At 44.5% G+C, this 12,673-nt stretch overlaps 12 non-coding genes across 12 annotated transcripts; 3 read left to right on the top strand and 9 right to left on the bottom strand.

Annotated features, from left to right (window-relative positions):
* Nucleotides 1-437: 437 nt before the first annotated feature.
* On the bottom strand, nucleotides 438-509 carry TRNAT-UGU (transfer RNA threonine (anticodon UGU)). The gene has a single exon. It is a non-coding gene; the product is annotated as a tRNA-Thr (tRNA).
* A 1,116-nt stretch (nucleotides 510-1,625) lies between these two features.
* On the bottom strand, nucleotides 1,626-1,707 carry TRNAS-GCU (transfer RNA serine (anticodon GCU)). Its single transcript has one exon. It is a non-coding gene; the product is annotated as a tRNA-Ser (tRNA).
* Nucleotides 1,708-1,999: 292 nt separating this feature from the next.
* TRNAI-UAU (transfer RNA isoleucine (anticodon UAU)) lies at nucleotides 2,000-2,094 on the top strand. Its single transcript has 2 exons — nucleotides 2,000-2,037; nucleotides 2,059-2,094. It is a non-coding gene; the product is annotated as a tRNA-Ile (tRNA).
* A 1,164-nt stretch (nucleotides 2,095-3,258) lies between these two features.
* Nucleotides 3,259-3,330, bottom strand: TRNAT-UGU (transfer RNA threonine (anticodon UGU)). Its single transcript has one exon. It is a non-coding gene; the product is annotated as a tRNA-Thr (tRNA).
* A 1,116-nt stretch (nucleotides 3,331-4,446) lies between these two features.
* TRNAS-GCU (transfer RNA serine (anticodon GCU)) lies at nucleotides 4,447-4,528 on the bottom strand. Its single transcript has one exon. It is a non-coding gene; the product is annotated as a tRNA-Ser (tRNA).
* A 292-nt stretch (nucleotides 4,529-4,820) lies between these two features.
* TRNAI-UAU (transfer RNA isoleucine (anticodon UAU)) lies at nucleotides 4,821-4,915 on the top strand. The gene is made up of 2 exons: nucleotides 4,821-4,858; nucleotides 4,880-4,915. It is a non-coding gene; the product is annotated as a tRNA-Ile (tRNA).
* A 1,144-nt stretch (nucleotides 4,916-6,059) lies between these two features.
* On the bottom strand, nucleotides 6,060-6,131 carry TRNAT-UGU (transfer RNA threonine (anticodon UGU)). The gene has a single exon. It is a non-coding gene; the product is annotated as a tRNA-Thr (tRNA).
* A 1,116-nt stretch (nucleotides 6,132-7,247) lies between these two features.
* On the bottom strand, nucleotides 7,248-7,329 carry TRNAS-GCU (transfer RNA serine (anticodon GCU)). Its single transcript has one exon. It is a non-coding gene; the product is annotated as a tRNA-Ser (tRNA).
* A 292-nt stretch (nucleotides 7,330-7,621) lies between these two features.
* TRNAI-UAU (transfer RNA isoleucine (anticodon UAU)) lies at nucleotides 7,622-7,716 on the top strand. Its single transcript has 2 exons — nucleotides 7,622-7,659; nucleotides 7,681-7,716. It is a non-coding gene; the product is annotated as a tRNA-Ile (tRNA).
* Nucleotides 7,717-8,860: 1,144 nt separating this feature from the next.
* TRNAT-UGU (transfer RNA threonine (anticodon UGU)) lies at nucleotides 8,861-8,932 on the bottom strand. Its single transcript has one exon. It is a non-coding gene; the product is annotated as a tRNA-Thr (tRNA).
* Nucleotides 8,933-10,048: 1,116 nt separating this feature from the next.
* TRNAS-GCU (transfer RNA serine (anticodon GCU)) lies at nucleotides 10,049-10,130 on the bottom strand. The gene has a single exon. It is a non-coding gene; the product is annotated as a tRNA-Ser (tRNA).
* A 1,530-nt stretch (nucleotides 10,131-11,660) lies between these two features.
* On the bottom strand, nucleotides 11,661-11,732 carry TRNAT-UGU (transfer RNA threonine (anticodon UGU)). The gene has a single exon. It is a non-coding gene; the product is annotated as a tRNA-Thr (tRNA).
* Nucleotides 11,733-12,673: the final 941 nt, after the last annotated feature.

Genomic DNA, 12,673 nt, shown 5'->3' with positions numbered 1-12,673 from the left:
GGAGAGTCGGATATTTATGGTTAGTGGGGGTGGGGTTTTGAAGATTAACCTCATTTGACTAAGAGCCGGGGCATCTGGGAGGAAAAGTATTTTAAGGGGGATGAAGTTCATATCTCCTTGGTGAAATTTCTAGATCCTTATTTCATCCTTTCTGTGGATGCATACTCAGTCGGAACAGAGGTCATAGTCCTCGCTCTGACTTTCAAAGGAACTTCAAATATGCATGGCTTTTTTGGCTTTGCCCGGCAGGGTGAGAATGGCGTTTGTCAGGCGTTCGGAAGGGGTGAGGCGATAGTTTATGGTTCAATGGTTTTCATGAAGTCTTCTTGATACGATGAAAGCAGGAAAGGGAAGCTTGTCAATAAGCAAACTTAAGACAAGGTGTGACTCCTAGAAAGAATGACTTGGAAACAACATACAGAAACTCACATATAAAAAGGCCCAGATGAGGCTTGAACTCATGACCCCTGGTTTACAAGACCAGTGCTCTGCCACTGAGCTACAAGGCCAGCCTGCCTGCAGTATGTAAATCGCTTCATGTATTCTTACTGCGGTATGAAGATATCTATGATTTTGAGACTCTGTATGGAAATGCAGTTGCATTTGAATGTCTACATGCGTGCACAAATTGAAGAGCATGCTTAAGACACTTTTCTTGGAAGTAGGAAAAACTCCATTTTGATTTGAGAACATAAGAGTATTCACATTTATGACCATACTGATAGCTCTAGTTAGTATGTCCACAATCAGTGACAGATAGAGAACTCACTTATTAGAAGTGATCTGTCTCTGTGGGGCAGACATATGTCAACAGTCATACACTTGAGATGGCTGAAACTTTAGGAGTAAGAGCTGCTTTCTTATCAGTCTATCTATCCAAACTGGTTAGAAGTAACCCTGGGCGTCCGAATCGGCTACGCCCACGGAGTAGGCGTAGTGTTGCCTTCTACGCATTTTGCGTAGACAGCGTAGCCGGCAACACTACGCCCACTCCGTGTGCGTAGCCGATTCGGCCGCCACCCGCCTCCCTCCCGCCCTCCCCTACATACATTATTTAAGCAACTAACCTTAATAAAACATTTTTTAAAGCACTTACCATGTCCGGGGCTCTTCCGGGGCTCCCTCTTGGAATAGCGTCCCTTCCTGGATACCAATGCGCATGCGCGGCCTCCCGCGCATGCGCATTGGTATCCAGGACGACGCTATTCCAAGATGGAGCCCCGGACGAGCCCCGGACACGGTAAGTGCTTTAAAATTGTTTTATTAAGGGTAGTTGCTTAAATAATGTATGTAGGGGAGAGCGGGAGGGAGGTGCGTAGTGGGGCTACGCGGAGTGCGGGAGTGGGCGTAGCTTCTCGCCCACTCCGCGTAGCTCCGCGGAGCCCCACTACGCCCACTACGACCAGGGTTAGTTAGAAGGCCAGGAGTGAGGGAAAGGCAATCCTCTGGACACTTCATGAAAGATCTAATTTCAATTAAGCACAAAACACTTCCCTTAATTTGACATAATTGCCAAAATGGAATAGTCAGTTGGGCCCTTCTAGTGGATTATGGCTGTGTCTTGAAAGAGAGTGTAATTGTACTACGAGACATGCCCACCTTCAAAAGAGTGTCTGATGGCGTTCCGACGAAGGTGGGATTCGAACCCACGCGTGCAGAGCACAATGGATTAGCAGTCCATCGCCTTAACCACTCGGCCACCTCGTCTGCCTTAGGTGACTATGTTTCATTTTTTAGGAAATTCTTACGATGTGCTAATTACAAATAATCATAAGTTTCTCCTAGACTGTGTCAGAACTGGCAAATATATGTGGTGTTCAATAGACAGAGCACATGATATAGCAGAATTATCAAATCTGTTCCATTAGGACTGTAGTTTTTAATAGTCATGATAACATGCTAGCATGTGAGTTGATCTTGCACAGTGAATAAGGGAGCAGTGCCAGTATCTACTTGGTCAGCTCTAGATGGCTCAACTGGGGAGGTATGAGAACAGTGAGCTCCAGTGGCGCAATCGGTTAGCGCGCGGTACTTATACAGCAGTACTTGCATTGAGGCATGCCGAGGTTGTGAGTTCGAGCCTCACCTGGAGCAGCTTACTGGTTTTTCATAAACCATTTCACTAAAAGTAAAGAATAAACTCAGGGGAAAGACGGCCCTTGCTAGAGAGTTTTTACTTCTTTTCAGGATCTGCGTGTCCGACTCTTCCAGGTGCAAATATCACAATCCTATTCGATGCTCCTTGTAAACATTCCATGATGTGCCGTCTTGCATAGCATGCAAACACCACATCAGTGCATTTAAAAATACATTTGTAGAATAATAAATATGATGAAAACATTGTTGTCACGGGATAACCATATACTGAGGAGCTGCAAACAGTGCTGTATCAGCTACTTACAATAAAATTTAACTGAAAGACATATCAAAAGAAGAGCGTCATCATATTAATGTTTCTAGTCAACATAAGAGTTGCACCATAGCAGCTTATGGTGCTTTCTGCTCAGATTTGCCTCCAATCCCACATTGATTTTTTTTATTCTTTGCAGTTTAAAAAAACAATTCATGCTCAAAGTTAACTTTTTAAAACCATTCAACCTAATATATTTATTTCTCTAACTTGTGAATGTGGTACATGTTCTCTTTTCCTCATCCCCATCACGGTACTCCTTTTCCCGAAATCAGGTTCACTTCTTTATCCAGCCCACCCATCCAAGGTCACCAAATCTATGAAGCGATTCTGCTTTTTCTCACATTCTCTCTATGTGCAAGATACCTTGTATCATTTGAATGGACAGCAGGAGAGTCGGATATTTATGGTTAGTGGGGGTGGGGTTTTGAAGATTAACCTCATTTGACTAAGAGCCGGGGCATCTGGGAGGAAAAGTATTTTAAGGGGGATGAAGTTCACATCTCCTTGGTGAAATTTCTAGATCCTTATTTCATCCTTTCTGTGGATGCATACTCAGTCGGAACAGAGGTCATAGTCCTCGCTCTGACTTTCAAAGGAACTTCAAATATGCATGGCTTTTTTGGCTTTGCCCGGCAGGGCTTGCCCGGCGGGGTGAGAATGGCGTTTGTCAGGCGTCAGGCGATCGGAAGGGGTGAGGCGATAGTTTATGGTTCAATGGTTTTCATGAAGTCTTCTTGATACGATGAAAGCAGGAAAGGGAAGCTTGTCAATAAGCAAACTTAAGACAAGGTGTGACTCCTAGAAAGAATGACTTGGAAACAACATACAGAAACTCACATATAAAAAGGCCCTGATGAGGCTTGAACTCATGACCCCTGGTTTACAAGACCAGTGCTCTGCCACTGAGCTACAAGGCCAGCCTGCTTGCAGTATGTAAATCGCTTCATGTATTCTTACTGCGGTATGAAGATATCTATGATTTTGAGACTCTGTATGGAAATGCAGTTGCATTTGAATGTCTACATGCGTGCACAAATTGAAGAGCATGCTTAAGACACTTTTCTTGGAAGTAGGAAAAACTCCATTTTGATTTGAGAACATAAGAGTATTCACATTTATGACCATACTGATAGCTCTAGTTAGTATGTCCACAATCAGTGACAGATAGAGAACTCACTTATTAGAAGTGATCTGTCTCTGTGGGGCAGACATATGTCAACAGTCATACACTTGAGATGGCTGAAACTTTAGGAGTAAGAGCTGCTTTCTTATCAGTCTATCTATCCAAACTGGTTAGAAGTAACCCTGGGCGTCCGAATCGGCTACGCCCACGGAGTAGGCGTAGTGTTGCCTTCTACGCATTTTGCGTAGACAGCGTAGCCGGCAACACTACGCCCACTCCGTGTGCGTAGCCGATTCGGCCGCCACCCACCTCCCTCCCGCCCTCCCCTACATACATTATTTAAGCAACTAACCTTAATAAAACAATTTTTAAAGCACTTACCATGTCCGGGGCTCTTCCGGGGCTCCCTCTTGGAATAGCGTCCCTTCCTGGATACCAATGCGCATGCGCGGCCTCCCGCGCATGCGCATTGGTATCCAGGACGACGCTATTCCAAGATGGAGCCCCGGACGAGCCCCGGACACGGTAAGTGCTTTAAAATTGTTTTATTAAGGGTAGTTGCTTAAATAATGTATGTAGGGGAGAGCGGGAGGGAGGTGCGTAGTGGGGCTACGCGGAGTGCGGGAGTGGGCGTAGCTTCTCGCCCACTCCGCGTAGCTCCGCGGAGCCCCACTACGCCCACTACGACCAGGGTTAGTTAGAAGGCCAGGAGTGAGGGAAAGGCAATCCTCTGGACACTTCATGAAAGATCTAATTTCAATTAAGCACAAAACACTTCCCTTAATTTGACATAATTGCCAAAATGGAATAGTCAGTTGGGCCCTTCTAGTGGATTATGGCTGTGTCTTGAAAGAGAGTGTAATTGTACTACGAGACATGCCCACCTTCAAAAGAGTGTCTGATGGCTTTCCGACGAAGGTGGGATTCGAACCCACGCGTGCAGAGCACAATGGATTAGCAGTCCATCGCCTTAACCACTCGGCCACCTCGTCTGCCTTAGGTGACTATGTTTCATTTTTTAGGAAATTCTTACGATGTGCTAATTACAAATAATCATAAGTTTCTCCTAGACTGTGTCAGAACTGGCAAATATATGTGGTGTTCAATAGACAGAGCACATGATATAGCAGAATTATCAAATCTGTTCCATTAGGACTGTAGTTTTTAATAGTCATGATAACATGCTAGCATGTGAGTCGATCTTGCACAGTGAATAAGGGAGCAGTGCCAGTATCTACTTGGTCAGCTCTAGATGGCTCAACTGGGGAGGTTTGAGAACAGTGAGCTCCAGTGGCGCAATCGGTTAGCGCGCGGTACTTATACAGCAGTACTTGCATTGAGGCATGCCGAGGTTGTGAGTTAGAGCCTCACCTGGAGCAGCTTACTGGTTTTTCATAAACCATTTCACTAAAAGTAAAGATTAAACTCAGGGGAAAGACGGCCCTTGCTAGAGAGTTTTTATTTCTTTTCAGGATCTGCGTGTCCGACTCTTCCAGGTGCAAATATCACAATCCTATTCGATGCTCCTTATAAACATTCCATGATGTGCCGTCTTGCATAGCATGCAAACACCACATCAGTGCATTTAAAAATACATTTGTAGAATAATAAATATGATGAAAACATTGTTGTCACGGGAAAACCATATACTGAGGAGCTGCAAACAGTGCTGTATCAGCTACTAACAATAAAATGTAAATGAAAGACATATCAAAAGAAGAGCGTCATCATATTAATGTTTCTAGTCAACATAAGAGTTGCACCATAGCAGCTTATGGTGCTTTCTGCTCAGATTGTGCCTCCAATCCCACATTGATTTTTTTTATTCTTTGCAGTTTAAAAAAACAATTCATGCTCAAAGTTAACTTTTTAAAACCATTCAACCTAATATATTTATTTCTCTAACTTGTGAATGTGGTCCATGTTCTCTTTTCCTCATCCCCAACACGATACTCCTTTTCCCGAAATCAGGTTCACTTCTTTATCCAGCCCACCCATCCAAGGTCACCAAATCTATGAAGCGATTCTGCTTTTTCTCACATTCTCTCTATGTACAAGATACCTTGTATCATTTGAATGGACAGCAGGAGAGTCGGATATTTATGGTTAGTGGGGGTGGGGTTTTGAAGATTAACCTCATTTGACTAAGAGCCGGGGCATCTGGGAGGAAAAGTATTTTAAGGGGGATGAAGTTCACATCTCCTTGGTGAAATTTCTAGATCCTTATTTCATCCTTTCTGTGGATGCAGACTCAGTCGGAACAGAGGTCATAGTCCTCGCTCTGACTTTCAAAGGAACTTCAAATATGCATGGCTTATTTGGCTTTGCCCGGCGGGGTGAGAATGGCGTTTGTCAGGCGATCGGAAGGGGTGAGGCGATAGTTTATGGTTCAATGGTTTTCATGAAGTCTTCTTGATACGATGAAAGCAGGAAAGGGAAGCTTGTCAATAAGCAAACTTAAGACAAGGTGTGACTCCTAGAAAGAATGACTTGGAAACAACATACAGAAACTCACATATAAAAAGGCCCAGATGAGGCTTGAACTCATGACCCCTGGTTTACAAGACCAGTGCTCTGCCACTGAGCTACAAGGCCAGCCTGCCTGCAGTATGTAAATCGCTTCATGTATTCTTACTGCGGTATGAAGATATCTATGATTTTGAGACTCTGTATGGAAATGCAGTTGCATTTGAATGTCTACATGCGTGCACAAATTGAAGAGCATGCTTAAGACACTTTTCTTGGAAGTAGGAAAAACTCCATTTTGATTAGAGAACATAAGAGTATTCACATTTATGACCATACTGATAGCTCTAGTTAGTATGTCCACAATCAGTGACAGATAGAGAACTCACTTATTAGAAGTGATCTGTCTCTGTAGGGCAGACATATGTCAACAGTCATACACTTGAGATGGCTGAAACTTTAGGAGTAAGAGCTGCTTTCTTATCAGTCTATCTATCCAAACTGGTTAGAAGTAACCCTGGGCGTCCGAATCGGCTACGCCCACGGAGTAGGCGTAGTGTTGCCTTCTACGCATTTTGCGTAGACAGCGTAGCCGGCAACACTACGCCCACTCCGTGTGCGTAGCCGATTCGGCCGCCACCCGCCTCCCTCCCGCCCTCCCCTACATACATTATTTAAGCAACTAACCTTAATAAAACAATTTTTAAAGCACTTACCATGTCCGGGGCTCTTCCGGGGCTCCCTCTTGGAATAGCGTCCCTTCCTGGATACCAATGCGCATGCGCGGCCTCCCGCGCATGCGCATTGGTATCCAGGACGACGCTATTCCAAGATGGAGCCCCGGACGAGCCCCGGACACGGTAAGTGCTTTAAAATTGTTTTATTACGGGTAGTTGCTTAAATAATGTATGTAGGGGAGAGCGGGAGGGAGGTGCGTAGTGGGGCTACGCGGAGTGCGGGAGTGGGCGTAGCTTCTCGCCCACTCCGCGTAGCTCCGCGGAGCCCCACTACGCCCACTATGACCAGGGTTAGTTAGAAGGCCAGGAGTGAGGGAAAGGCAATCCTCTGGACACTTCATGAAAGATCTAATTTCAATTAAGCACAAAACACTTCCCTTAATTTGACATAATTGCCAAAATGGAATAGTCAGTTGGGCCCTTCTAGTGGATTATGGCTGTGTCTTGAAAGAGAGTGTAATTGTACTACGAGACATGCCCACCTTCAAAAGAGTGTCTGATGGCGTTCCGACGAAGGTGGGATTCGAACCCACGCGTGCAGAGCACAATGGATTAGCAGTCCATCGCCTTAACCACTCGGCCACCTCGTCTGCCTTAGGTGACTATGTTTCATTTTTTAGGAAATTCTTACGATGTGCTAATTACAAATAATCATAAGTTTCTCCTAGACTGTGTCAGAACTGGCAAATATATGTGGTGTTCAATAGACAGAGCACATGATATAGCAGAATTATCAAATCTGTTCCATTAGGACTGTAGTTTTTAATAGTCATGATAACATGCTAGCATGTGAGTCGATCTTGCACAGTGAATAAGGGAGCAGTGCCAGTATCTACTTGGTCAGCTCTAGATGGCTCAACTGGGGAGGTTTGAGAACAGTGAGCTCCAGTGGCGCAATCGGTTAGCGCGCGGTACTTATACATCAGTACTTGCATTGAGGCATGCCGAGGTTGTGAGTTAGAGCCTCACCTGGAGCAGCTTACTGGTTTTTCATAAACCATTTCACTAAAAGTAAAGATTAAACTCAGGGGAAAGACGGCCCTTGCTAGAGAGTTTTTATTTCTTTTCAGGATCTGCGTGTCCGACTCTTCCAGGTGCAAATATCACAATCCTATTCGATGCTCCTTATAAACATTCCATGATGTGCCGTCTTGCATAGCATGCAAACACCACATCAGTGCATTTAAAAATACATTTGTAGAATAATAAATATGATGAAAACATTGTTGTCACGGGAAACCCATATACTGAGGAGCTGCAAACAGTGCTGTATCAGCTACTAACAATAAAATGTAAATGAAAGACATATCAAAAGAAGAGCGTCATCATATTAATGTTTCTAGTCAACATAAGAGTTGCACCATAGCAGCTTATGGTGCTTTCTGCTCAGATTGTGCCTCCAATCCCACATTGATTTTTTTTATTCTTTGCAGTTTAAAAAAACAATTCATGCTCAAAGTTAACTTTTTAAAACCATTCAACCTAATATATTTATTTCTCTAACTTGTGAATGTGGTCCATGTTCTCTTTTCCTCATCCCCAACTCGATACTCCTTTTCCCGAAATCAGGTTCACTTCTTTATCCAGCCCACCCATCCAAGGTCACCAAATCTATGAAGCGATTCTGCTTTTTCTCACATTCTCTCTATGTACAAGATACCTTGTATCATTTGAATGGACAGCAGGAGAGTCGGATATTTATGGTTAGTGGGGGTGGGGTTTTGAAGATTAACCTCATTTGACTAAGAGCCGGGGCATCTGGGAGGAAAAGTATTTTAAGGGGGATGAAGTTCACATCTCCTTGGTGAAATTTCTAAATCCTTATTTCATCCTTTCTGTGGATGCAGACTCAGTCGGAACAGAGGTCATAGTCCTCGCTCTGACTTTCAAAGGAACTTCAAATATGCATGGCTTATTTGGCTTTGCCCGGCGGGGTGAGAATGGCGTTTGTCAGGCGATCGGAAGGGGTGAGGCGATAGTTTATGGTTCAATGGTTTTCATGAAGTCTTCTTGATACGATGAAAGCAGGAAAGGGAAGCTTGTCAATAAGCAAACTTAAGACAAGGTGTGACTCCTAGAAAGAATGACTTGGAAACAACATACAGAAACTCACATATAAAAAGGCCCAGATGAGGCTTGAACTCATGACCCCTGGTTTACAAGACCAGTGCTCTGCCACTGAGCTACAAGGCCAGCCTGCCTGCAGTATGTAAATCGCTTCATGTATTCTTACTGCGGTATGAAGATATCTATGATTTTGAGACTCTGTATGGAAATGCAGTTGCATTTGAATGTCTACATGCGTGCACAAATTGAAGAGCATGCTTAAGACACTTTTCTTGGAAGTAGGAAAAACTCCATTTTGATTAGAGAACATAAGAGTATTCACATTTATGACCATACTGATAGCTCTAGTTAGTATGTCCACAATCAGTGACAGATAGAGAACTCACTTATTAGAAGTGATCTGTCTCTGTAGGGCAGACATATGTCAACAGTCATACACTTGAGATGGCTGAAACTTTAGGAGTAAGAGCTGCTTTCTTATCAGTCTATCTATCCAAACTGGTTAGAAGTAACCCTGGGCGTCCGAATCGGCTACGCCCACGGAGTAGGCGTAGTGTTGCCTTCTACGCATTTTGCGTAGACAGCGTAGCCGGCAACACTACGCCCACTCCGTGTGCGTAGCCGATTCGGCCGCCACCCGCCTCCCTCCCGCCCTCCCCTACATACATTATTTAAGCAACTAACCTTAATAAAACAATTTTTAAAGCACTTACCATGTCCGGGGCTCTTCCGGGGCTCCCTCTTGGAATAGCGTCCCTTCCTGGATACCAATGCGCATGCGCGGCCTCCCGCGCATGCGCATTGGTATCCAGGACGACGCTATTCCAAGATGGAGCCCCGGACGAGCCCCGGACACGGTAAGTGCTTTAAAATTGTTTTATTAAGGGTAGTTGCTTAAATAATGTATGTAGGGGAGAGCTGGAGGGAGGTGCGTAGTGGGGCTACGTGGAGTGCGGGAGTGGGTGTAGCTTCTCGCCCACTCCGCGTAGCTCCGCGAAGCCCCACTACGCCCACTACGACCAGGGTTAGTTAGAAGGCCAGGAGTGAGGGAAAGGCAATCCTCTGGACACTTCATGAAAGATCTAATTTCAATTAAGCACAAAACACTTCCCTTAATTTGACATAATTGCCAAAATGGAATAGTCAGTTGGGCCCTTCTAGTGGATTATGGCTGTGTCTTGAAAGAGAGTGTAATTGTACTACGAGACATGCCCACCTTCAAAAGAGTGTCTGATGGCGTTCCGACGAAGGTGGGATTCGAACCCACGCGTGCAGAGCACAATGGATTAGCAGTCCATCACCTTAACCACTCGGCCACCTCGTCTGCCTTAGGTGACTATGTTTCATTTTTTAGGAAATTCTTACGATGTGCTAATTACAAATAATCATAAGTTTCTCCTAGACTGTGTCAGAACTGGCAAATATATGTGGTGTTCAATAGACAGAGCACATGATATAGCAGAATTATCAAATCTGTTCCATTAGGACTGTAGTTTTTAATAGTCATGATAACATGCTAGCATGTGAGTCGATCTTGCACAGTGAATAAGGGAGCAGTGCCAGTATCTACTTGGTCAGCTCTAGATGGCTCAACTGGGGAGGTATGAGAACAGTGAGCTCCAGTGGCGCAATCGGTTAGCGGCGGTACTTATACAGCAGTACTTGCATTGAGGCATTCCGAGGTTGTGAGTTCGAGCCTCACCTGGAGCAGCTTACTGGTTTTTCATAAAGCATTTCACTAAAAGTAAAGAATAAACTCAGGGGAAAGACGGCCCTTGCTAGAGAGTTTTTACTTCTTTTCAGGATCTGCGTGTCCGACTCTTCCAGGTGCAAATATCACAATCCTATTCGATGCTCCTTGTAAACATTCCATGATGTGCCGTCTTGCATAGCATGCAAACACCACATCAGTGCATTTAAAAATACATTTGTAGAATAATAAATATGATGAAAACATTGTTGTCACGGGAAACCCATATACTGAGGAGCTGCAAACAGTGCTGTATCAGCTACTAACAATAAAATGTAAATGAAAGACATATCAAAAGAAGAGCGTCATCATATTAATGTTTCTAGTCAACATAAGAGTTGCACCATAGCAGCTTATGGTGCTTTCTGCTCAGATTGTGCCTCCAATCCCACATTGATTTTTTTAATTCTTTGCAGTTTAAAAAAACAATTCATGCTCAAAGTTAACTTTTTAAAACCATTCAACCTAATATATTTATTTCTCTAACTTGTGAATGTGGTCCATGTTCTCTTTTCCTCATCCCCAACTCGATACTCCTTTTCCCGAAATCAGGTTCACTTCTTTATCCAGCCCACCCATCCAAGGTCACCAAATCTATGAAGCGATTCTGCTTTTTCTCACATTCTCTCTATGTACAAGATACCTTGTATCATTTGAATGGACAGCAGGAGAGTCGGATATTTATGGTTAGTGGGGGTGGGGTTTTGAAGATTAACCTCATTTGACTAAGAGCCGGGGCATCTGGGAGGAAAAGTATTTTAAGGGGGATGAAGTTCATATCTCCTTGGTGAAATTTCTAGATCCTTATTTCATCCTTTCTGTGGATGCATACTCAGTCGGAACAGAGGTCATAGTCCTCGCTCTGACTTTCAAAGGAACTTCAAATATGCATGGCTTTTTTGGCTTTGCCCGGCAGGGTGAGAATGGCGTTTGTCAGGCGTTCGGAAGGGGTGAGGCGATAGTTTATGGTTCAATGGTTTTCATGAAGTCTTCTTGATACGATGAAAGCAGGAAAGGGAAGCTTGTCAATAAGCAAACTTAAGACAAGGTGTGACTCCTAGAAAGAATGACTTGGAAACAACATACAGAAACTCACATATAAAAAGGCCCAGATGAGGCTTGAACTCATGACCCCTGGTTTACAAGACCAGTGCTCTGCCACTGAGCTACAAGGCCAGCCTGCCTGCAGTATGTAAATCGCTTCATGTATTCTTACTGCGGTATGAAGATATCTATGATTTTGAGACTCTGTATGGAAATGCAGTTGCATTTGAATGTCTACATGCGTGCACAAATTGAAGAGCATGCTTAAGACACTTTTCTTGGAAGTAGGAAAAACTCCATTTTGATTTGAGAACATAAGAGTATTCACATTTATGACCATACTGATAGCTCTAGTTAGTATGTCCACAATCAGAGACAGATAGAGAACTCACTTATTAGAAGTGATCTGTCTCTGTGGGGCAGACATATGTCAACAGTCATACACTTGAGATGGCTGAAACTTTAGGAGTAAGAGCTGCTTTCTTATCAGTCTATCTATCCAAACTGGTTAGAAGTAACCCTGGGCGTCCGAATCGGCTACGCCCACGGAGTAGGCGTAGTGTTGCCTTCTACGCATTTTGCGTAGACAGCGTAGCCGGCAACACTACGCCCACTCCGTGTGCGTAGCCGATTCGGCCGCCACCCGCCTCCCTCCCGCCCTCCCCTACATACATTATTTAAGCAACTAACCTTAATAAAACATTTTTTAAAGCACTTACCATGTCCGGGGCTCTTCCGGGGCTCCCTCTTGGAATAGCGTCCCTTCCTGGATACCAATGCGCATGCGCGGCCTCCCGCGCATGCGCATTGGTATCCAGGACGACGCTATTCCAAGATGGAGCCCCGGACGAGCCCCGGACACGGTAAGTGCTTTAAAATTGTTTTATTAAGGGTAGTTGCTTAAATAATGTATGTAGGGGAGAGCGGGAGGGAGGTGCGTAGTGGGGCTACGCGGAGTGCGGGAGTGGGCGTAGCTTCTCGCCCACTCCGCGTAGCTCCGCGGAGCCCCACTACGCCCACTACGACCAGGGTTAGTTAGAAGGCCAGGAGTGAGGGAAAGGCAATCCTCTGGA

Source organism: Lissotriton helveticus, chromosome 5_1, assembly GCF_964261635.1.
Source record: "Lissotriton helveticus chromosome 5_1, aLisHel1.1, whole genome shotgun sequence".
In the NCBI taxonomy this organism is placed as follows: Eukaryota; Metazoa; Chordata; class Amphibia; order Caudata; family Salamandridae; genus Lissotriton; species Lissotriton helveticus.
The sequence above is the reverse complement of the archived record's forward strand: the minus strand, read 5'-3'. Positions and strand labels throughout refer to the sequence as shown.